General features: G+C 41.0%; 1 protein-coding gene across 7 annotated transcripts in view; it reads right to left on the bottom strand.

Annotated features, from left to right (window-relative positions):
• Nucleotides 1–25,721, bottom strand: part of LCLAT1 (lysocardiolipin acyltransferase 1) — a 181,666-nt gene extending 155,945 nt beyond the window's left edge. For 2 of the 7 annotated variants that reach the window (XM_060651946.3, XM_081795197.1), the window contains exon 1: nt 25,538–25,721. The gene's annotated coding sequence lies outside the window, so the exon portion shown is untranslated. Of the gene's footprint in view, nt 1–11,216; nt 11,345–20,297; nt 20,468–25,336; nt 25,493–25,516 lie in introns of those variants that run through there. The other 5 variants (XM_060651932.3, XM_060651927.3, XM_060651965.3 and 2 more) reach the window with 5 other exon arrangements.
• Nucleotides 25,722–26,008: the final 287 nt, after the last annotated feature.

Here is a 26,008-nt window from a genome sequence, read left to right as displayed (position 1 = left end):
ATCAGGTTTCAGAACCTGCAAAGCTCATGTTCAGAGTGTAGATGATGGTCAAGCCAGTGAACAACCACCACAGTGAGGTGCTGTCCACTCACCTCCACTGGCCATTTAATGTTTCCCTTTAAAAAGTTAAAACAACCAAGAATTCATGTCAGAAGACAAATAAGTTGATAGTCTCTGCTCAATAAAAGGTTCTCAAAATGTGCCATCCCTTTGAATGTGTCCACATTCATCTACCCACCCATAAATGTAGATAAATGTTTATATCACTTCAGTAAAAATAGCAACACAAGAGTCTTTGTTTGGTTTCATAAATTATCAAGAATATAATCATGGGGTACCTGGATGGCTCAGTCTGTTAAGCGTCTGACTTCGGCTCAGGTCAATGATCTCACGGTTCACAGGTTCGAGTCTCGTGTCAGACTCTGTGCTGACAGCTCAGAGCCTGGAGCCTGAACCTGGAGCCTGCTTCATGAATTCTATGTCTCCCTCTCTCTCTGCCCCTCCCCCACTCATTCTTTCTCTTTCTCTCTCTCTTAAAAATGAATAAAACATAAATATAAATATAAATACAAATACAAATATATATACATATATGCATATTATATATATATTATATATTATGTATATATATATATATTTTGTATATTTGTGTGTGTGTGTATATATATATATATGTATATGTATATATGTATATATATATATATATACATATATATATATATAAAAAATGATGGACGGGTGCCTGGGTGGCTCAGTCAGTTGAGCATCTGACTTCAATTCAGGTCAGGAACTCACAGTTTGTGAGTTGGAGCTCCACATCAGGCTTTGCACCAATAGGGCAGAGCCTGGATTCGCTGTCTCCCTCTCTCTGTACCCCTCCCACTGCCTCCCTCCCTCCCTCCCTCCCTCCCTCTCAAAAATAAACATTAAAAAATAATATAATTATAGAGAATTATAAAGGGAAGTAAAGAAATAAGAAGCATACTGATAACAGGGTCAAAGCAGATGTTCCAAATTCAAGTGATCTAAGTCAAGAGAATGGGTGGTTTCTAAACTCACCGGATTCTTCTCCATCTACATGCTCTCTTTACCCCAAAGACACTAAAATTAAAAAAGCATCATAATAGATATCAACCTCTTCTACTAATTACAATGTGATGGCTAATTTTATGGGCCAATGTGGCCAGGGACAACACTGTTTCAGGATGTGTCTGTGAGGGTGCTTCCAGATGAGATTAGAATGTGAACTGGTGGACTCAGTGAAACAGATTGCCCTCTCCAATGTGGGTGGGCATCACCCAATATGTTGAGGGCCTGAATAAAACAAAAAGCAGAGGAAGAGGAACTCACCCCTTTTTTGCCTACCTCACTGAGCTAGGTAGGGCATCTCATCTTCTGTGGCCCTAGGACTGGGATTTACACCCTCAGCTCCCCTGGGTTCTCAGGCCTTCAGACTCAGACTGAATGACACAACTGGCTTTCCTGAGTCTCAGTCTTGCAGAGAACAGATCATGAGATTTCTCAAACTCCATAACCAGGTAAGCTAATTTTTCATAAATCTTTCTTCCTACTTCCTCTCTCTCTCTACACACACACACGTATGTGCATATATATGTAATAATAAATAACATTACACTACATTGTATTACATTATAAAACAACATATAAATAATAAAAAACAAATATACATAAATACATTTTTTAAATGGAGATATATATAAATATCTATCTTCTACTGGTTCTGCTTCTCTGGAGAACCCTGACTAAAACATACACACACACACACACACACACACACACACACACACACACATCCTGCTCTTGTTCAGAACAGTCTCATTTATTTTATATTTATATACATTTTTATTATATATATTTATATATGTATATGTTTATAAATATATATAGGCAAACTATCTTCCAAGAGGAAACACCTGCCCTCCATTGACTGCTGAGGCCATGGATATACTACTATAGGTCAAAAATCAACTATATTCAGACACAACAAATCATTACACTATGTTTTATACTCAAGAGAGGTTGGAGAGAAGGATATAATTTGTTTAACGCAAAAAAAAAAATAGTTTCAGGCAACACAATGATTCACAGATAATCTTTCCTCTTCCTTATCTTTGATTTAAAAGTCTCACTTAATGCATTAGCTAAACATGGCACAAAAGATTCGGGACAGGGAGGGAGGGGGAGTTGCTGGCAAGACTTAAAGAAGCAAAATTATCTAATAGGACTCTTGGGTTCTTTCCCAAAACTATTTAAGAAAACTGAAAATATCTGAAATGAGTAAAAAAGGTAATATCTCCTGCCTCTCTACAAAACAATACTTCCAAGACCTGGTCTATCAAAAATATTTTGCACAGGGGCGCCTGGGTGGTTCAGTCAGTTAAGCATCTGACTCTTGATCTGGGCTCAGATCGTGACCTCACAGTTTGGTTTGCGAGTTGGAGCCCCATATGGGGAAGTGCCCCCCCAGGATGGAGGCTGCCTAGGATTCTCTCTCTCTGCCCCTCCCTAACTCTCTCAAAATAAATAAATAATTTCTTTTTAATTTGCCCAAAACCTATCTGAATGCCATTAAAATATCTATAGAAAATTCAAGTAATAAGGCAGTTTACCAAATGCAAGAACAGTATGTATTATAACTCTAAGGGCACTTCCATTTTGATAAGAAGAAGAAAAAAAAGTTTCCATTTTTCTGAGCAATTTCTGATGTAGCCATTGGTCCATGATCCTTATCCTCTTGTGTAAGCCTCAGGGAACACAAAACAAAACAAACAAAACTAATATTTATGAACATGTATTTCAAATCAAGAAAAAAAATTAACACATGAAAAACTTTAAATTTAGAAGTCTCAATATGTACTTTTTCACATGCCAATAATAAAAGTGAAGCCTTAGAAGTAGATTTAACTGTCAACTGCAACAGTTCAGGGTGTAAAACCCTATACTCAATGAGGAGGTCTGAAGGCCCTGTCTCCTTTTTTCCCCTTTACCATAAATGTTTTCTGTATATTCCTGACCATGTAACCACTAAATACAAAAATTACTAACATGTAAAAACTACTTCTGTTCTCAATTTTGAGACTACTTCCCATAAACTGGCAAAATTTTTAAATTGGCTTCAAGTTTTGCAATTAATTCCAATTAGAAAAATTTGTTTAACTTAAAAGAAAAACAAGGGCATTTATGAAAAGCCCACGGCTAACATCATACTTAAGAGTGAAAGACTGAAAGCTTCCCCCTAAAATAAATCTACAGATTCAATGTAATCTCTATCAAAATTCCAAAGGCCTTTTTTTTGCAGAAATAAAAAAGCTGAACCTCAAATTCACATAGAATTACAAAGCATTGCAAGTAGCCAAACAGTACTGAAAAAGGAGAACAAAGCTGAAGGATCACACTTCTCGACTTCAAATCTTACTACAAAGCTTACAATGATCAAAACAGTGTGCTATACAGGCATAAGAAGAGACATGCAGACCAACGGAATAGAACTGTGAGAATACAGAAATAGACCCATACATCTATGGTCAACTGATTTTTGACAAGGATGCCAAGACCATTCAATGAGGAAAGAACAGTCTGCAATAAATGGTGGTAAGTGGACATCCACATGCAAAAGAAGGAAGTTGACCTCTCTATCATACCCGTGGACAAAAATTAACTCAAAAGGATCAACAACTTAAATGCAAGAGCTAAAACTAAAAAACTGTTAGAAGAAAACACACAGATCAATCTTCATGACTTCAGATTTGACAATGGATTCTTAAATATGACTAAAAGCCCTAGCAACAAAGGAAAAAAAACAGATAAATTGGACTTAATCAAAATTTAAAACTTTTGTACATCCAAAGGATACTATCAACAAAATAAAAAGACAACCCACAGAATAAAAGAAAATGTTTGCAAATCAAGGGTTTAGTATCCAGAAAGTAAGCAACTCTCATAACTCAACCACAAAAAGACAAATAACTTTTTAAAAAGGACAAAGGATGTGAATAGACCTTTCTCCAAAGAGGACATACAAATGGTCAACAAGCACATGAAAAGATGCTCACATAGTCTTTGCCATTGGAGAAATGCAAATCAAAACCACAATGAAATAGTACTACTTACTCCACAAGGATGGCTATAATTTTTTAAATGGGAAATAACAAGTAATGGTGAAAAACATGGAAAATTTGGAACCCTTAAACATCGCTGATGACAGTATAAAATGGTGCATGTGCTGTGGAAAACAGGTTGACAGTTCCTCATATATAGAATGACTAGATCACCCAGCAATTTCACTCCTAGGTATTTACCAAGGACTAGAAACAGGTTCTCAAACAAATACTTGTCCACAAATGTTTATAAAAGCAACATTATTCACCATAGCCAAAAGGTAGAGACAACTTAAATGCCCATCAATGGAGGAATGGCTAAACAAATTGTGGTATATACACAGGAAATACTACTCAGCCTTAAGGATGAATCAAGTACTAATATATGCTACAATACGGATGAACCTCAAAAACATTACATTAAGTAAAAAAAGTGAGACTCAATAAGTACATACTATATGATTCTATTTATATGAAATATCCAGAACAGGCAAATTCATAGAGACAGAAAGCAGATTTGGGTTGCCAGGGGCTGGGGAAAAAAAGAGAAGTATATGCTTAAAGGTACAGGGTTTGCTTCTGAGATAATGAAGTGCTTTGGAACGAGAGAGAGGTGGTGGTGGCACAACACTGAATGTACTAAATGCCACTGATTTGCTCACTTTAAAATATGTCAATTTCACCTCAATTAAAAAAAAATCAACAGACCAATACCAAATGTCATACATAGCCTTTTTTCCAAGTGTCCACAGTACAGGTCATTTATAAAAACTGATAGTCTGGGGCACCTGGGTGGCTCAGTTGGTTAAGCATCCAACACTTAAAATCTCATTGTCCAGAGCCTACTTGGGATTCCCGCGCCCCCCCCCCCCAAATAAATAAGAAAACTTAAAAAAAAAATGATTATCTGTTAAGCCATAATTTTACAGGGCACATTTTCCAATTTTATTTATTTATCTTGAGAGAGAGAGAGGGCACAAAGGAGGGGCAGAGAGAGAGAATGCCAAGCAGGCTCCACAATGCCAACACAACACAGAGACTGATGCAGGCCTCAATCTCACAAACCCTAAGATCAAGACCTGAGCCGAAATCAAGAGTCAGATGCTTGACTGAGCTACCCAGGTACCCCACGTTCTTCCTTTTTAAATGGGAGGCCACATGACCAATAAAGTGTTACTGGTCAGAAACCAACGGATCCAATTCAAACTCTACAGAATACAGGAGACTGAAACGGTGTAGTGAGTCATATACAAAGAAGACTTTTAAAAACATACTCAGGGCGCCTGGGTGCCTCAGTTGGTTGGGCATCCGACTCTTGACTTTGGCTTGGGTGGTGATCTCAGGGTTCCTAAGATCGAGCCCCATGTAGGGCTCTATGCTGACAATGAGGAGCCTGCTTGGGATTCTCTATCTCTCTCTCTCTCTCTCTGCCCCTCCCCACTCGCGCTCTCTTTCTCTCTGGCACTCTCTCAAAATAAATAAATAAATAAAAATGTAAGAGAAAAAACAAAAAATATATTCATCCAAATTTACCCAACATAAAGAATGCTATCTCCTTCAGACTAGTTACTTTGAATATACTTATTCTGCTGTTGCACTACTAAAAATACTTTCAAACTTGTATAGTTTGAAATATCCTTTGGTCAGCTCAGGTGACAAACAAAAAGGTAATTCTCAATTGTATTTACACCTTATTTTTAAATAAAACTGGTATTAACCAACATGATCACCTGACCTGATCACCTAGGTTGGCCCTAAGTTAGTTAATTACAAACAACTCTAACTTCATAGAATAAAGTTTTAGCACAAATTCAGTTACTTCACTCAATACACTAAAACTTTTGAAGACATGTCGTGTCTTCAGATCTGCATTTGTCAAAGTAGATCCAGGCTTCGGAAAGGGTCCCCCTCCAGATAAACTGAAGCATTCACTGCCATCAACACCACCTTTCAGTACATGTCCATCAACCTTCTCCTTTCCTTTCTACTCACAGGCTTCCTACCTAGAAGGGTCCTCTCCCCAGCCAATTACCAAAATCCTACCATCTCTTCAAGACCATACTCAAGTAACATCTGCTCCATGAATTGCTCTTTTGAATTCCAGAAATATTTCATGATCTGTACTGCTCACTTGGTCATCACATGCTATTTTTATACGGACATCTTTTAATATATTCTGGCTTTTCAATTATAGTTTTTAAGGAACTGGAAAATGTATCTTCTATCTCCAATGCAACTCACTGGAGATACACACTGAGTGGCCCACCCAAGAAACACAAGAGGTGTTTGTTTTCATTTGTTCTATATAAAGACTAGGACAGTATTATTAGCCTGGACCTGATGAAATGTGGTGAGTCTTGAGTAGCTGCCTAAGGAGTGTGGGTTCCATCCTACCATAATGGAGAATTGCAAGTTCCTGAGCTCCACAGTGATGTAGAAAAAGCAGTCCTCAGTCCACAGCTGCCAGAGGGGGAGTTGGTAAAGTTCCAACCCTTCAATCAAGAAGGAGCTCAGCAAAAAGGGTTAAGTAGGGACTCTACAATCAGAAGGCACTGAGTGTGCCGCTGCCAGCTCAAGGACTCTGGGCAAGCTATAGGACTTTTTAAAAGCTTCACTTTCAGGGTGCCTGGGTGGCTCAGTCAGCTAAGCGTCCAACTTCGGCTCAGGTCATGATCTCGTGGTTCATGGGTTCAAGCCCCGCATCGGACTCTGTGCTGACAGCTCAGAGCCTGGAGCCTGCTTCAGATTCTGTGTGGCCCTCTCTCTCTGCCCCTCGCCCGCTTATGCATGTGCTCACTCTCTCTCTCTCTCTCAAAAATAAACATTAAATATGTAAGTAAATAAACATTTAAAAAATAAAATAAAAAAATAAAAGCTTCACTTCCTTTATAAAACAAGGATGATAAAACAAAAACCTACCTAGCTGTAATATTACATAAAATAACACACACCACAATGCCTACCAAAGAATAAACACTGCAGCCTGCCACCAATTCTCTGGTATCAACTGGGTATCCTACAATTGCTACCTGGCGTTAGTATCAAATCCCACAAGCTAAAGGGCAAGACACCCAACAAGACTGCTTTTGCAGCACACATCCCCCAAGCTATCAGAACTTCTAACTTGGCTACAAATTCAAGGGCTCCCATAACCCTCATTCAAGTGCAGTAATTTGCTATAATGATTCACAGAACTTGTTGAAAACACTATACTTAACCAATTACAGCTTTATTATAAAGGATACATACAACTCAGCAACAGCCAAGTGGAAGACACGCATAAAGCCAGGTCTAGGGAAAGAGAATGGAGGGATTCAGAACTTCCACGCACCCCCTCTCTCGGGGAAATTCAGGTGTCCCCCTTCTAGCACATCCATGTGTTCACCAGCCTGGAAACTCCAGTGTCCAGAGTTTATATAAAGGGGTTCGTTACACAGGCATGGTTGATTGAATCATAATTTATGTATGACTGAACTCAATCTCCAGTCCCTCTCCTCACCCCAGAGATCAAGGGGTAGTAAAGTTCTGACCCTCTAATTGAGAGCTGAGTCTTTCCCAGACCCTCCCTTGAAACTATCTAAGGGCCCATCCCCGAGTCATGTGATCACCATAAACTCAGGTAAGGTTAAAGGGGGCTCATTATGAATAACAAAAGATACTCCTACCCCTACTCAGAAAATTCCAAGGGTTATTGGAGTTCTACATCTGGATCCAGGGACAAGAACCAGACATTTCTTTATTATATCACATGCACAATAAATGGAAGCTATTATTTTAGAAACCTAGTAGTAGGCTATCAAAATAACACAAGCATAAAGATGAGGAAGAAAAAAAAAACTTCAAAAACTTTACAAAAGAATAGAAAAAAGGGGGTGGGGGGGTCAAACTGAATATAACAATTCAAGTATGTATGACTAAATAGAAACAGACACATCCAGCAGGGAACTGAGGAAGGGACTGAGAATGAATTTAGTGTTAACCAAGTTGAGATTGAATCACAACCAGTGATTTCAAAAGGACCCAGGCAGATGAAGAATGTGCACCTAGAGACGGAGAAGGACACGGCAGACTCAGTTTTCAGACTTATCCACATAGAAAAGATTCCCTACCCGCCCCCCAAAGGAAGCCCTCACTACTCAAGAGAGGATACCTGCTAGTGGTGTCACATAACCATCTACTAGAGTCAAACAAGAGCAAGTTAGTTACTGCATTAAGCCTAAAAGGCAAGGGCTGACCTCTAGAACATACTCCATTTAATATTTTAGACTCTAAACAAAATGGTAATTCATTTTTAACATAAAGATTCAAAAAGAACCACATGACCTGGGAATGCAAGCTGGTGCAGCCACTCTGGAAAACAGTATGGAGGTTCCTCAAAAAACTAAAAATAGAACTACCCTACAACCCAGCATTTGCACTCCTAGGCATTTATCCACAGGATACAGGGGTGGTGTTTCGAAGGGACACATGCACCCCCATGTTTATAGCAGCACTATCAACAATAGCTAAAGTATGGAAAGAGTCCAAATGTCCATCGATGGATGAATAAAGAAGGTGTAGCATGTGTGTGTGTATGTACACATATATATATATATGTACATACACACACACACAGACACACACACACACAATGGAGTATTACTTGGCAGTCAAAAAGAAGGAAATCTTGCCATTTGCAACTATGTGGATGGAACTGGATGGTATCATGCTAAGTGAAATTAGTCAGAGAAAGACAAAAATCATATAACTTCACTCCTATGAGGACTTTAAGAGACAAAATAGATGAACATAAGGGAAGGGAAACAAAAATAATATACAAATAGGGAGGGGAACAAAACATAAGAGACTCATAAATATGGAGAACAAACTGAGGGTTACTGGAGGGATTGTGGGAGAGGGGATGGGCTAAACGGGTAAGGGGCACTAAGGAATCTACTCCTGAAACCATTGTTGCACTATATGCTAATTCAGATGTAAATTAAAAATAAAATTATAAAAAGAAAGAAGGAAAGAAAGAAAGAAAGAAAGAGAGAACGAACGAACGAACCACATGACCAAATACCAAACAGAAATGCTAGGTCTTGTTCTTTGACAGAAAAGGACCATTTTATTACCTATCAACAGGAAACTTATAATGCATCTAACAGAAGTGTTTATTTTTTCAAGGAAAAGTTATGGAACAACCACAGAACATTTCAAAAACACAACATAAACAGAACAACCATAATCAATTCAGAAAATCTTCCTGTTCAGATACATGAAGCAGGATAAACACTTCAAGCACAGACACCATCACACAGATTTTACTCAAAGCTTTTACAGTCCAGCTTTTAGAAAGTACATTCAATAACTAGGAACTACCATTTTAATGGCCCACACTTCAGAAGCATCACAACTTATTTTACCCCACAATGTACATATTATAGAGGTGGCTTTTAGACAACAGGCTTGAGCACTGGAAACTTGATCAAGGCGAAAGGGCCCACAGAGACCCCCTAACTGAATACAGACATGCCCATCAAGCCACCCACTTCCAAATACTCATAGGCCATAACTATCCAAAGGGCTGCTTACAACCAGACACAGTTACCAAAAAAGGGAAAATTCCCCATGTTCCCATACCTCCTCACCTTCCCCCTTTAAAAACAGCCCTCACCTCCTGCCTCATGGCAGACAGCCTCTCCTCTGTTGTCCTGCCTGCTGCTCCCTTGAGGTATATTCAATACACTTCTATCCCTTTGTTCTGTCTTGGGCAAATCCTTTCACAGCCCGTGCCACTATCCCCCACCCAAACATCGCCCCACATCTAGGGGCCCCCATGTGACTGGCATAGACACCACACATATCATCACCTCCTCTTGTTGCTGGCATCCCAGAACAAAGTCTCAACTCTGTCTTTCAGCCAGTGAGGGTGAGAAATGGAGGAAGAAAGGGAAAGCAGGGAGTGGGAACAGCATACTGGGCTAGTCAGATGGTTCCTGGTATCTAGTACTGACTGCGTTAATGAACAGGCTTATTGACTCAGGAATCTGAGAGACTGTGCTGGCTGCAGTGCTAAGTAAGGACGGGAATGCCAGAACAGTGTGGTAAGAGCCCAGCATGTCCCATGTTTCCAAACTCCAGACTGAAAGGGAGGCAGCACTGTTAAACCGGCCACGTCCTTGGAGTTTGGGTTTTTCCCAGATAGCAACACCTCTAGACAGAATATAGAGAGTGAGGGCAAAATCCAAGCCTAGATCCCAACCTCCATAGGGAATGGGGTAAGGGACAGCTCCCTGCCCCACACTTCACAACATCTGATGTATTCAAGTTCCAAAGACTGCTACAGGAACTCGAAGATGTTCCGAAAGAAAGCAGGTATGACACACTATCCCCACTTCCTGGACTCTGGGTCTAAGGCCAAATTAAAAGGACGATTCTACTCTGCACACAGAAAATGTCTGCATCAGGGAGACAGTTGTTTTTGTTTATAGTAGTACTTAATTCCATTAGAATATGTAAACCAATTATAACTATAGTTATCTACCTACATATAAACTCCTTGTTCACGTGGGGGGCATCCTGCATCGTGGTTTATTTTCATTATCCTAAGCTAACAGTAGTGAGGATGCCCTTGGCTCAAACCACCCCCTAACTTGCTCCAAATATATAACCCACAGAAAGCCAAGCTACTCCCCCAACCCACTGCTAATTTCTGACAGGCTTAAATTCTCTCAGCCTCTGAAGATCCCCTCTCAATCAATTCACCAATGCTACCTTACTCCCAACACCTGAACCCCCAAAGCCCCCAAAATTCCTGAAGTAAAACATTTGTAAATACTGAGGGTCGGAGGGAATAGTCAATGTAAGTAACAGATATCCTTGAGCCATCTCTCCAGTTCCTCCCTCTTCTCTCACCTCAAGTCCTACTCCCCCCAAAAATCACCTTGGAAACCCCAAATGGTTACCCCTAGATTAAGCAAAATTCAGCCCTTTCCGGTTCTACTTACTTGTGAGCATTCCCAGTCCATCAAGGTGCTGAGCTCTAAATTTAGCCTTCCTTCTATCAAGATCTACCCTCCAAATTTTTTTAAGGCAAAAAGATAATATTTTTGTTACTTTGTTAAGCCACATTTCCAGCCCTAATGCTTCTTCCTAGTACAAAGGAAGGCAAAACAGGATCTCCATGACCAATGTTTACTGAATTAAATTACCAGGCCACTGTTGTAAGGAACTGCTCATCAGATCAGACTGTCCACTTCCCTTTCTCAGAGCAGCAAGGTCATGTGCATGTTTAAAATGTCCTCACTTCCAAAAGCAACTGTTATCAGTTGCTTTGCTTCATTCTTTCCAATTGTCACCAGTGAAATCTAGGACCTATCAGGAAAAAATCCCTTCATTTTTTGTTACAAATTAAGAACTTACGTCTCAGGAAAATAAAATCAGTTGTTCACAGTCTTCTAAATTTTTTTTAATGTTTATTTATTTTTGAGGGGGGGAAGAGGGAGAGAGGGAGAGAGAGAGAGAGAGAGGGAAAATGAACATGAGCGGCGGAGGGGCAGAGAGAGAGGGAGACACAGAATCCAAAGCAGGCTCCAGGCTCTGAGCTGTCAGCACAGAGCCCGACTTGGGGCTCACAAGCCGTGAGATCATGACCTGAGCTGAATCGAACACTCAACAGACTGAGCCTCCCAGGCGCCCCAATTGTCCACAGTCTTCTAATAACAAAACAGTTCGTCAGATGTAGGAGGTACTGTGAGAAGGGTGTGACATATCTCTTAAGCCTCACAACCACCACAGCAGAAAAAGCACCGAGGCTACTCCCAGTGGTTAAACAGGTTAAAAAACAAAATCCCCTGCTCCGAATCACAAGGACAGGAAATGCTACCAAGGGATTCAAGCCCATCAGGCTAAATTCACAGTTCAAGCTGTTAATGGATTATTTAAACAAATAAAAAGATAACTTGGTGTCTTCCATGCAAATATAAAATGAATAGCTGTCTATGATTTTACTTTACTCACTAATTATGGCCCAAATAAGATGTTCCATCTGGCTCAAAAGGCCATCTGGCGTTTGGCCAAAAAGCACAAACATATAGGCAATCAGAAATGGTGAAACGAGGGACACCTGGGTGGCGACTGCAGTTCATGTCATGATCTCGAAGTGTGTGGGTTCGAGATCCACAGCGGGCTCTGTGCTGACAGCTGAGAATCTGGGGCCTTCTTCGGATTCTGTGTCTCCCTCTCTCTCTGCCCCTCTCCTGCTTGCGCTCTGTCTCTCTCTCTCTCAAAAAGAAATAAACATTTAAAAAAAAAATGGTGAAACAAATTTGCTTAATAGATCCAAAACTTGGCCCCTTACAGAAGAGAGGAAAAGAGACAAATTGTATCTCCGAACAAAAAATTCATATGCATGTCTTAAGGACAAGAATAATTTGTGGCACCTGGATGGCTCAGTCAGTTGAGTGACTGACGCTTGGTTTCGGCTCAGGTCGTGATCTCACAGTTCATGGGTTCGAGCCCCGAGTTGGGCTTCGTGCTGGCAGTTTGGACAATGCTTGGGATTCTCTCTCTTTCCCTCTCTCTCTGCCTCTCCCTTGATCGCTCACCCTCGCTCTCCTTCTCAAAATATATAAACAAACTTTAAAAAAAAAAAAAAAGAATTTGCATTGCTGTCAGTTACTGACAACTTACGAAGTTGTAAAATAAATGAAAAAACAAAAGCTGCAGACCCCATAGGCTAAACCTACTGGAAAAGTGCTCTAGATATCACACGGTTTCCAACAAAGACCCCGGTAATCCTCTGCGTTACTGAAAGACTTTCACAGAATTTCCTTACATAGCTCTTAATCACTATGCACAATGCCTATTTCTCCTTTTAGAAAAGAATCCACAGCTTCAAGGTTTCCAACAACCTCTAGAAAAACGGAGTCCTCTCCAGAAAACTAATCTTCCACTAAGATAACATTTTCTCTGTCACATACTAAGCCAGAAATTTAGATTCACTATGAATTTATAAATGTATATATATGTATGTACATATGCACATGCACACACACACATACAAATACAGAAATAATCCACTAGATTGTCAAATTCCTTAAGAGATCTAGAACGAATGAAGGCATGGTTTTACTGAACAAAGACACAAGGAATTACTCTCTGGAGAAATAAAGACAGAGTTAAACTATCACTTCCAAGTAAATGACCCAAAATTAACTTCTTCAGTGTCTTACTGGCCTATTTATGTATCTTAATTTCTATCCTATGTTTTCTTCCATAAAAAAAAAAAAAAAAAAAAAAACAATCCCAGTCCAACTTCCACCTATGGTAAAGTTGATTAGATCTGCTGCCCCTACTGTTCCAGCTAACAGCAATTAAAAAACCCTGCACAAACAAAAGAAGACTCTGAAGGTGGAGAGAGAAAGACACACCAGCTTGGAACTCGGGACCCATGGAACAACACAGTGGTGAATCTCCTGGGCTTTCCTTTTGGCTCATATACCATACGGACATGGAGTTGAAGAAGCCAGTTATCCAGAAACGCCAAAGGGGGTAGGCAAAAGAAGTCTATTCTCTTTCAAAGGACCAAGAAAAGAACAGCACAACAAACTTTTAGATAACAACCACTGCACTCCAGCCAAAAACCACAGACAAAACTGTGGCCCACGCCATCCACTACAGCATTGGCCAAGTAGGGAGCTAACCTTTCACTCTCACCAGGCTGTAACATTACACCTCAACGTGACTCCTTCCCTTAGCCAATCCTTTACCCCTGCAGGGGTGATATCAAAGGCCAGACTTCCCTGCCAGGTAGGTTTAAGACTCCCTTCCCCAGCCACACAGTGTCTATGGAAACTATCTGTAGAGCCTGGACTTTACTCCCGTGACAGTTACAAGGCACTCCTTCCCATCCCCATGTGGGCAGTACGCGGCAAGGCCTAGTAGAGAGGCAAGACTTTCACCACCTCCATAGTGTGGGGTAGGAAAGCCAACCCTCCCAGCAAGGTCAGCGGAGGCCCATGGCAGGAAACAGACAAGGATGCAGAGTAGTATTCAGCGGAGGCCTAGAGGGGAACTGAAATACCCACCCCTGCCAGGCAGCAATGAGGAGCCCCACTCTGTGTGCAGGACAGACTACAACTCACCCAAAATGAAACAGGTAATTTGAAAAGCCCTGTAACCATTAGGAAAATTGAACTCATAATTAAAAACCACTGGAAAAAGAAATCTCCTGGCCCAGATTGTTTCATCAGAGAATTACACCAAATTTTTAAAAAGGAGTTAACACAATCACTTCCAGAAAATACAATAGGGAGCACTTTCCAATTCCATTTACAAAGCTAGTATATTACTCCGATGCAAAAACCAGAGAAAAAATAGTACAAGAAAAATAAAACTACAGACCGATACATGAATAGAGGCACAAAAATATGTAACAATGCATTAGCAAATAAAATTCAGCAGGACGTAAAAAGTTGAATTTAATCAGAGATGCGTGGTTAGTTCAATATTCAAGAATCAATCAGTGTAATCCACAATATTAACAAACTGAAAAAAAAAAATCCACATGACCACACTAATCTATACAGAAAAATTATCTGATAAAATTCAATGCCTGTTCATGAGATAAACTCTCGGAAAAAAACTGGAATAAAGGAGAATGTCCTCAACCGGGTAATGAGCATCTACAAAAACCCTCAGTAAACATTATTATACTTAATGATAGAAGACAAAATGCACAATCCCCATTACTGGGAATGAGGCAAGGATGTCCCCTCTCACCATTCTAGTTCACATAGTACTGGAAATACTAGTCAATGCAAGGAGACAGGAAAAGGAAATAAAAGCTACACAGAAAAGAAGTAAAACTGTCTTTATTTGCAGAGGACATGATGGTTTACACAGAAAATCCCAAGAAATCTACTCCAAAAACCTCCCAGAACTAATAAGTGAGTTCAACAAAGTTGTAGATACAAGACAAACATTTTTGTCTATTTTTTAACGTTTATTCCTTTATTTTGAGAGAGAGAGAGTGTGTGTGAGTGAGAGAGAGAACGCAGCTGCAAGTTGGTGAGGGACAGAGGGAGAAGGAGGGAGAGAACCCCAAGCAGGTTGCACACTGTCAACGCAGAGCCCGATGTGGGGCTCAAACACATGAACTGTGAAATCATGACCTGAGCCGAAGTCAAGAGTAGGACACTTAACCGACTGAGCCACCCAGGCGTCCCCAAGATAGACATTTTAAAAAGCAACTGCATTTCAAGTGAAAAGGCAACCTACATGAGAAAATTTTTGTAACTTATCATATATGATAAGGGATTTTGTATCTAGAATATATAAAGAACTAGTATCACTCAGTAATAAGGAAGCAAATAACCCAATTTCTTAAATGGGCAAGGGGTACCTGGATGGCTCTGTTGGTTGAGCCTCTGACTTCATTCAGCTCAGGTCATGATCTCACTGTGTATAAGTTAAAGCCCCACATGGGTCTCGCTGCTGACAGCACATAGCCTGCTTCGCATCCTCTGTTCCCCCTCTCTGCCCATCCCCCACTCATGCTTTCTCTCTCAAAGATAAACATTAAAAAAAAAATGTTTTAATGGGCAAAGGATCAGAATAGACATTTTTCCAAAGAAAACATACAAACGACTAATAAGCACATGCAAAGATGTTGGACATCATTTGCCATCAGAGAAATGCAAATCAAAACACCTCACACCTCCTGGGATGTTATAATGTAACTTCTCTATAATGTCCCTATAATCAAAAAGACAGGTAATAATAAGTGTGGGTGTGGATGTAGAGAAATGGGAACACCCACACACTGCTGAGGGATTGTAAAATGGTACAGCCTGGAGAACAGTCTGGCAGTTCCTCCAAAATTTAAATATATGTTTACCAGACGGCCCAGAAATTCAAGTTCTAGGTGAACACCAAAGAACAACTGAAACATACATGTACCCAAAAACTTGTACTTGAGTGTTCAAGGCATCATTATTCATAATAGCCAAGAAGTGTTCATCAACTGATCAACGGATAAATAAAATGTGTCCTATCCATGCCTTGGAACAGCTCATTATTCAGCCATAAGGAATGATGCACCGACACATGCTACAGCATGGACAAACCTTGAAAACATGTTGGGTGAAAGAAGCCAATCACAAAAGACCACATATTCTATGACTCCACTTACGTGAAATGTCCAGAATAGACAAATACACCAAGACAGAAAGCAGATTAGAACATGCTTCTAAGGGGAAAGGTTGGGGGTTAGGGAAGCGTCACTGCTCATGAACAGAGGGCTTCTTTTTGAGGTGATGAAAATGTATTAAAATTAATTGTGGTAATGGTCGTACAACTCAGTGAATATATTAAAAATCACTACCAAATCCACAGCTGAGTTCTTTGCAGAAACTGACAAGCTGATTCTAAATCATATGGATTTGTTGGGGAACCAGAATAGACAACACAAACTTGAAAAAGAAGAACAAAGTGAGAACTCATACTTCCTGATTTCAAAACTTACCACAAAGCAACCGTAATTAAGACAGTGTGGCACTAGCATAAGGACAGACATAGACAATGGGATGGAGAGTTCAGAGACAAACCCATTTGTCTATAAAACCACAATATGACCCTGCGACTGCATTCCTGGGCATTTATCCCAGTGAAATGAAAACTTAAGTCCACACAAAAACCTGTATGTGAACGTTCATAACAGCTTTATTTATAACAGCCAAAAACTAGAACTAACCCAAAATACCCTTCAATGGATACATCCACACCAAATGCTAATGATCTTAAGGAATACGAAGCAAGAAAAAAGAACAAACCATTGATACAGGCAACAACATAGATGAACCTCCACGGAATTATGTTACGTAGAAAAAGACAATCCCCAAATGTTACACACTGTATAATTCCACTTATATAACATTCTTGCAATAGCAGAAATTACAGAAAGGAAGAACATATTAGTGGTTGCCAGAGAAGAGGGTGTGTGGCTATCCAAGTACCACATAAGGAATCCATATGGTGAAACTATTCTGTGTCTTGGCTGTATCAATGTCAATATTCTGGTTGCAATATTGTGCTACAATTTTGCAAGATGTTACCTTGGGGAAAATGTACATGGGTTCCTTTTGTATTACTTCTTGCAACTGAAAGTAACTCTATAATTACCCCAAAATAAAAACTTAAAAGAAAGGCAGAGGAAGATCTGACCACATACAGAAGAAGAAAAGGCAATGTGACCACAGATGCAGGGAATGGAGTGATGTGGCCACAAACCAAGAAATGAAGGCAGTCACCAGAAACTAGAAGAGGCAAGGAACATATTTTCCACTAGAGCCTTTGGAGGTGGCACAATCCTCCCACACTTTGACATCAGCCAGTGAGTCTGATCTTGGACTTCTGGCCTCCAGAACTGTGAAAAAAAATTTTTTTGATGTACTAAGCCACCAAGTTTGTGGTATTTATCACAGCAACCACAAGAAACTAATATAAATACCCATCTCCTAGAAACATTATAAACAACGAACAAATATGTATGGAAAATGCCCTGACGAAGTCAGAAGCACAACTGCAAAAGAGAAAAACGTATACAATGTTAGAGGGCTTAATTCAAAATAAGAATATTCATGCCCCTAATTTTTGAGAGTTAAATAAATCTGAGATAAAAAGAGAAATAAAAATAGCTTTGGGAATAATTATGTCCCATGTAGCCTGAGTTCCCTGAAGATTAGCCCACTCAATACACAAGAACTATTTACAACAGTGGCTCTAGCAATGATTCAGTCTTGATTAACTTGACTTGTAAGGTATTTCTTCTCAGAAGGCAAGAGAAGGTAAATTGGGCTGGTTTCACTCCAACCCTAAATAAACTCAGCAAAATAAGGTTACTCTAGCACCCCCTAGACTACTCTACATTACTTCAATCCTGCTTCTACACTTCTCTCCCATTGTTACAGAGGACAAAGCAAATATAGTTCTTCTTTTAATTTAATCAATTGGTCTTAATTAACAGCCATGCAGAAAGTACAACTTAAGTTTCTATTTGTAGTTATTCACATTAACAAGTATGTCAGTCCAGTAATTCACAAATTCTCCAGTTTGAATACTACATCATAAAATACCATTATGTACACACAGAAATAAAAACCCAGTAGTGTATGTTTACTGAATTTCACAATGATATAAAGGCACATGCAAGAGTATTAAGAGTGCCAGGGCACCCAGGTGGCTCAGTCAGTTAAGAATCTGACTCTTTATTTCAGTTCACGTCATGGTCTCACGTTCATGGATTTGAGCCCCACATTGGGCTCTGGCAATGTGGAGCCTGCTTGGGAGTCCCTCTCTCCCCCTCTCTCTGCCCCTCCTGCATGCTTCCTCTTGCTCACTCACGCGCTCTCTCTCTCTCTCCCCCTAAAATAAAAAACTTTAAAATATATTTTTTATATATTATATATATGTTAATGTGTAAGTTTATAAATTTTTATATATATGATATATATATATAAAGAGTGCCAAAATAATCACAACACACGAAAGGGGAAAAGGGCAAAAGGATGTCTCATTTAAAAATCCACATTATAGGGGCACCTGGGTGACTAGGTTGGTTAACCGTCCAACTTTGGCTCAGGTCATGATCTCACGGTTCGTGGGTTTGAGCCCTGCATCGGGCTCTCCACTGACAGCTGGGAGCCTGGAGCCTGCTTCCAATTCAGTGTCTCCCTCTCTCTCTGCCCCTCCCCCATTTGTGCTCTGTGTGTCTCTCTCTCAAAAATAAACATTTAAAAAAATATATTAAAACTCCCACATTACAGAGAGAATCACCCTATGCAGCTAGTCAATTGTGTTTGCAAGGATATACAGGAACTTTGAGCATAACTTGTAATACAAAGCATACTCTTATTCAAATCATAATCTCTTACACTTAAAGCCACATAAGTATATTTACATAAAGTATATTTTAAATTTAAACTAGATTAAAACAGGCAAAACAGCAGACTCTGGAACTAGACTGCCTAGGTTCAAACCCATGTCATTTAACCTTTCTGGGCCTCAGTTGCCTCGACGGTAAAACAAAGACTATAATAGTATTTACAGGGGACACTGTGAGAATTAGAGGAATTACAAACTTAACAGCATTTTAGGACTGAACCCAATATGTAGTAAGCACTCAACAAATATTAGCTTTTACGATTAATAGCTACTAAAAGAGAGTGTCACCAAGACTGCCTATGGACCTCATGTTTTACAGCTGCCATGCTTACCTTTCATCACAGAAAACCCACAGGTGACAAGAAGTGACAAAAATCTCAGTGATCTCTGTACAGAAGGCACTGATTTATCCCTGCCCTCTAGACAGTAAATGCAAGGACAGGAATTGTGTCTTATTCAACTGTGTCCCATCACCAAGTTCATGGTTAAGTGTCCAAAAATATTCCAGTTAAGTAAATAAACATTACCGTGTTCAAGCCACTCCATTTACCATCATTTTCCTCTGTAAGCCCACAGAGGCAAATTTTTATTTAAAGGCTATGCAATAAAAACACAATTCTAAGAAAGCACTTGTATTACAACAACAGGACAGCAGAAATAATGAGAGCCAAGACAAAGCTGCCTTCCCCAAGATACCAGAACATTCCTGTAGGGAAAGAGTTAATATCTGAGCTAAAAACAATCCCCTTCTCTCCACACGAAGAAGGCTGTGAATGGCTGCAGTGCTCACTTCTCCTCCTCCTGGTTCTCTTATTCCTAACTTCTGTCATTTGCTTTGTGACACCTGGCCGTTACCAGGTTACCAGCTCCACGAGTTCTCCCAAGGGGATTAACTATACACTTATTTTAAAGCATAAAATGGAGGTGAGCTCTTATGTGACATGGAAAACTAGGGGTAGCTTAAGTCTTCCCTTTATTGTCCCCAGAGCAGCAACCTACTTCCAGTGAGGAAGTTAACGATTTCAGTTTTCAGAAACCTCAACTGTGAAAGTCTGCTGATAAAAGTGGCTGATCACCCCTGGTCAGCTTTCATTGATGGTGCCCCTCAGACATGCCTTCCATCTGCCTCTGGGGTTATCACAGTAGGATCCCCGTGTCCCCACTGCCAGACAGAGAAGACCAGGTAAAGACGTGATGGCTGAAAGTTCACAAAGGCCTTTTTCGAACTTTCCCTCACTGCTACTGGGAACTCACCACAGGCTTTTCTCAGCTCCATTACTTTATCCAAAACCTTGCAGCCAAAGGGATCACAGGAGTCCTCGTTATCCAAGAGCAATTAGCATAGAATGGAAAAAGCCACACAGTGATTTCTCTTAAACAGCGACATTTCACAATGATGAAAAAGAGAGACTGGATTAGAATTTTCACCTTCAAAAATGAAACGAAATACAAATCAACTTATTTGCATAATGTATCTTATATTAACCAAAATTTAGGTTACACTCACAACTATGCACTAATTCTTAGGACAAGGAATTAATAAGGGATTGGGACATAATCTTGTGGCTAAACTGTAAAACGGCATGATATGACAATCTTGATTTCACATCTGCCTTTTGCAAGACAATTATCACAAAAGAAAAATCCTAGATTTCATCATTTATTCCCCTGAAGCCTCTCATGCTCCTTTTAAATTCTTACAAAGCATCTCTCTTGTCATCATTCCTGCTGGTTTTCCTCATCAAGTTAATTAGCCTAACATGGCCAATTCTCACTAGCACCTCTTTAAAGGATAACAGAAAGTGCACAAATCTTAGGTGTGCAACTTGAGTTTTTACATATACATACACCCATGTAACTACTGCCCAACTCAACATACACAACATTTCCAATACCCCAAAAGGTTGCCGGAGGAACCACCGCTTCGACTTCTAGGACCAGGAAATAGCTGAACCTGTTTTGGGACTTCACTTAAAGGAATCATATGGTATACAATCTTTTGTCTGGCTCCTTATGTCTACGAAACCCATTCATGTGGACGCGTGTATCAGCAGTTCATTCTTTAACTGCTTTCATAATGTTTCCTTTTATAAATGTACCACAGTTGACTTGTCCATTCTACTGCTAATGTACGTTGGGTTTTACCTAATTTTTAGCAGCCACAAATAAAGGTTCTACAAACATCCTTTTACTTTTGTTTTGTTTTGTTTTTGTAGACATATAAATCTGTTCCTCTTGGATTCCAGCCATTCTAGAAGGTGTGTAGTAGCTCACTGCTTTAATTTCCATTTCTCTATTGACTAATAATGTTGAGCACCTCTTTTTTTTAATGTTTTATTTATTTTTTGAGAGCAAGAGAGTGTGAATGGGTTAGGGGAAGAGAGAGAGGCAGACAGAGGATCCAAAACGGGCTCAGTGCGGACAGGCTGACAGCAGCCCAATGCAGGGCTTGAACTCACCAACGGTGAGATCATGACCTAAGCCGAAGTCAGATGCTCAACCTACTGAGCTACCCAGGCGCCCCTTGAGCTCCTCTGAAGGTCTGTATACAGACCTTCAGAGATCCTCTAGTAGAAAGAGCCTGTTCAAAATTTCTGTATATTTTTTAATTGACTTTTTCTTATTAATTGTATACACACACACACACACACACATTTTGGGTAGGAGTCCTTGGTCAGATATATGAATTGCAAATTTCTTCTTCCAGTCTGTACTTTGCCCCTAATTTTTTTTTTTTTTAATGTTTATTTATGTTTGAGGGAGAAGGAGGGAGAGAGAGCAGGGGAGGGGCAGGGGCAGGAGGACAGAGGATCTGAATTGGGCTCTGCACTGACAGCAGGGAGACGGATGTGGGGCTCCGTCTCATGAACCATGAGATCATGACCTGGGCTGAAGTCAGACACTCAACGGGCTGAGCCACCCCGGCACCCCTGCCCTTCATTCTCTTAGTGGTGTAGAAGGAGAGAAGTTCTCATTTTAACTTTAGCACTGTCCGATGCTAGACAACTCTAGGGTTATGAATGTTTGCATGGAGATCACTTTTACGACTAGAGAATTCATTTGTGATTACTTCCATATTATAATGGCCTTCTGCACAAATATATTAAAAACCTAATGTGGGGCGCCTGGATGGCTCAGTCAGTTAAGCGTCCGACTCGGCTCGGGTCATGATCTCACGGTTTGTGAGTTCGAGCCCCACGTCGGGCTCTGTGCTGACAGCTCAGGGCCTGGAGCCTGCTTCGGGTTCTGTGTCTCCTTCTCTCTCTGCCCCTCCCCCGCTCGCAATCTCTCTCTCTCTCTCAAAAACAAATAAAACGTTAAAAAAATTTTTTTACATCTAATGTAAAAATAAATGAAAAAATGTTATTCTAACAGTTTACCCCCAACACACTTACGAGGATTCTTCCCACTCCTTTTTCATGGCTTTACTCCAGTGGATCTACCTTCACACTAGACCCTGCAGACTTTTATGATATGTAAGTTTTCTGTAGTCTATGAAACCAGAAGCATAGAGGAAGTTATATGCCTGGTTCTGTTAAACTTTATTGACCCAACGACATCAAAGGGTTTACAATTCTCCCAAAACCCAGTAACAAAGAGCTTTCTGCTCTACCCTTCACTAAATTAACAACGTCTCCAATCTGCAACCATATTGTTACCAAAACAACCAACACCTGTTTACTTGGTTATCAAGGGTTCCCTTCTCCCACCCCATTATTCTTCACACCCAGTCAATCTTCCATTCCGCCTTCAAAATGTGGTGGCAGACTCTGTCTGACCTCTGGTCTGCCAGTAAATGCCCTGCTTCGCTCCCTCACCACCTCTTGCTTGGAGTATGGAAACTGTCCTTAACTGGTCTCCTTACATTCTGAGTATCGCCCTGTCACCAAAATCATCTCTCCAGAACATAAACTTGATAATATTACTTACTTGACTAAGATTGTTTTACAGGCCCCACTGGGCACAGGATAAACTTACTCTCTCAGATGAGAATTCACAATCATTGCTGGGTTCTCTCTCAGCAACTTCTGCAAAACTCTGGTCTAACCCCTGGACACCAATGCACTCTCACTTGTCCTGACTCTCCACTGCTAACTCCTTTGGCTAGAAAACCTATCTCCTTTATCCTGCAGTCACTTCTCTTCCTATCTTAGCCACGGCCACCCCCAACAAAAGCAACTTGTATGTGTTTCCACAGCTCTCTGTACCCACCACAACTATACGAGTCCCTCTCCCACTGCATTAGTTATTTATCTTATTCACTGGTCTACAAACTTTTGGACCTGAAACTTCTCCCTGTACTCCATTATGATAAGGTCAGGAATTAATCTTTACATGCCAAAGACTTGGCAGGGCAATTCCATAAAGGCTCAAAGAAACAATGAATGTCCAAGCTACTTTTATTCCATATCCTTTTTTTCCTAGAGAGACTAGAACACTTAATGCAAATACATCAAAGCAATGAACCAACCTAACGTAAGCTTTCGCTCAAAAGTCACCCAGCAAATTATTCTTTTGGAGTTTAATAAAAACCAAATCTTCCTTAATTATTGATTTTTGCTTCCTGTTAGAAATTAGTCAACTCTTTGTTTTAAAATAATTTTTAAAATAAAGGGCACCAAAAGTAAGATGACTATACCACTTAACCAAAGTAACTGTAGTCATCACCATATAAATCACTGTTGGATGCTAATGGAATGAAACACAATTTTTATAAAATATAACCAAAACAATCACAAAAGAAATTACTTCATTGAAAAACTTGTTCCTATATATCTCCTTAACGCGTAACAAATCTGTATGATACCGGAAAACCATATGGCAGTTAAGAACAGAGTTTTTCCATTCGGTGCCTCAGTTTCCTCATTGGTATAACAAGATGAGAAAGTACTTCACAAAATTGCTAGGTGACTGAGTCAGCACAAATAAGGTTCTTGGCAGAGAAACCGCATAGTAATAAATGTCAACTGCTATCATTGAATATTTTTAACTTTCTTAACCCCTTTCATATATACATTGCCTTGTTTTGTTTTGTTTTCTTCACAATACAATGAGCTTGTTTGGACAAGAAATGCTTTGCCCGGTCCAGAGAGGAGACACTGACAAAGAGGTTATATGATTTCCCTAATGTATTTTAATTGGCAGAGTAGGAACTAGAAACCACACCTACCCCAGCCCCAGGCCAAACTGACCAAATCTCCAGGTAGCACTTTGGAAGAAAAAGTCTTTTAGGTTTCCCCCACTGTTTCCTCTTGGCGGTCAGCAACAGGCAGATGGGGGCAGATGAACTAACCCATTAGCTCAAATTAAAACGTAGGAGAAACCTCACTTTCATAGTACCTGACACACAGTGGGCACTAAAAGACAAGAACTACTGGGGCTGAAACACAAAGTGCTACCGTGTTTCTCAATGACAGAACAAGGCAAAATCAAGCCTGCTATCAAAAAGAAAAGTCACTTGATAATTAACGCTCATCTATCACATCAAAGTAAAATGTGGCAAGAGAAACTTTTCTTAAAAAAAGAAAAAACGTTTAAAAGTTGGACAATTTCCTTTTATTCTCAAAAATCAACAGTTTTGCAAAAAGGACTTTCATTAAGACACTTTTTGAAAACTCAACTAATTATATTCCATGACATGTCTTTGCCCAAGTAAGCGACTGACGTGTATAGACAGTATTTCATCTCTGAAAGCCCTTCACCATACTTGTTACTTCCCTGGGCTTAAACTGAATCCCAATACTCAGCCACGTCTACAGCCACGTGCATATGGAATACAGTTAATGTGCTTCAAAGGCAGATGCAATATTCCAAGGAACCCACCTGAAGCAGGTAAGTACAAAGGAACCAAAAGGTCCCTGAGGCATCTCGAGTGCCCTACCATTATTTCTTCTCTTTAAGGAGCAGGTAGAAGTTAAAAACACCTCAAGGATCAGGCTTGACAGCAGCTCCTGGCTGGGGCCTACCTTTCCTTTCGTGGCACCACCACTCGGGCACCTATGGGCAGGCATCTGGCGCCTGAAGGATATACACAGATCAGGGCTCGCACGTGGTGGCCACTTGGGACGTTTTGCACAGTGGCCGAAACAGGAGTATGTCCGGGGCGAGGCAGCTCCCAGACCCGCTCACATCTGGAACAGGAAGGTCTGGACGCTAATCTGGGCCGTCCAACGGGACACCTGGCCCTCCTCGCCCCGCAGCCGCCTCGCCTTTGCCTAGCCGGCCCGCGCGGTCCCAAAGCCCCCCGACGTGTCCCCAGGCTCCTGGAATCGCTTCCCCGCGCCTCCTCTCACCTGAGCCCGCGACGCCGCCACCTGCGTCAGGACCCCAGTTCCTGGCCAAGTGACCGTTACCTGGGCCGCAGCCCGGGGAGAACCTCGGCTCCAGGGGAAGAGCCCGTGAGACTGCTCCCCCTCCGCCAACTCGGGAATCCCCCGGCCGCCGCCGCCATTTTACCGGCGCGCAACCCCCACCTGATAGTTCAGGCTTCCCACCTGTGACCAGCAGAGGACGTCGAGCGTCGCCTTGGGGGACGCGTGGGCGACCTGGAGAATCCGTGGGGGTCACAACCTCCGAACAGAACCCGCCGCTAATTCATCCCGGAGCGGGGAGGCGTCCGGCCCGTCGCCCTAGTAATGCGTCCCGGAAGGCTCCATCCTGATTGGCTGCGAGCTCCATGACGAGACGGCGTCCCCGGCTGCGTGGGAAGCCCGGGTTCCCAGCGCCCCGCCCCTGCTCCCCTGCGGGGGCCACCCCGGGCGTCTGTAGTCGAGGGCTCCCTTAAAGGGGCCGCGCTCTCTTCCTCTTCTGGCCCTCCCGAAGAGGGGGGCGGTGTAAGGGCGAGGAACAATAGCAATAGGAAACCACGGAGGGCATTGTCCCAGGGAATCTCATCGTCCAGCCAACCCCTAGTTTCAGACTGGAAAACAGAAATCTGGGGAATTGAATTTACAAGCCTACTTTAC

Source organism: Panthera onca, chromosome A3 (assembly GCF_046562875.1).
Source record: "Panthera onca isolate mPanOnc1 chromosome A3, mPanOnc1 haplotype 2, whole genome shotgun sequence".
Lineage (NCBI taxonomy): Eukaryota > Metazoa > Chordata > Mammalia > Carnivora > Felidae > Panthera > Panthera onca.
This window is presented reverse-complemented; position numbering and strand designations above follow the sequence as displayed.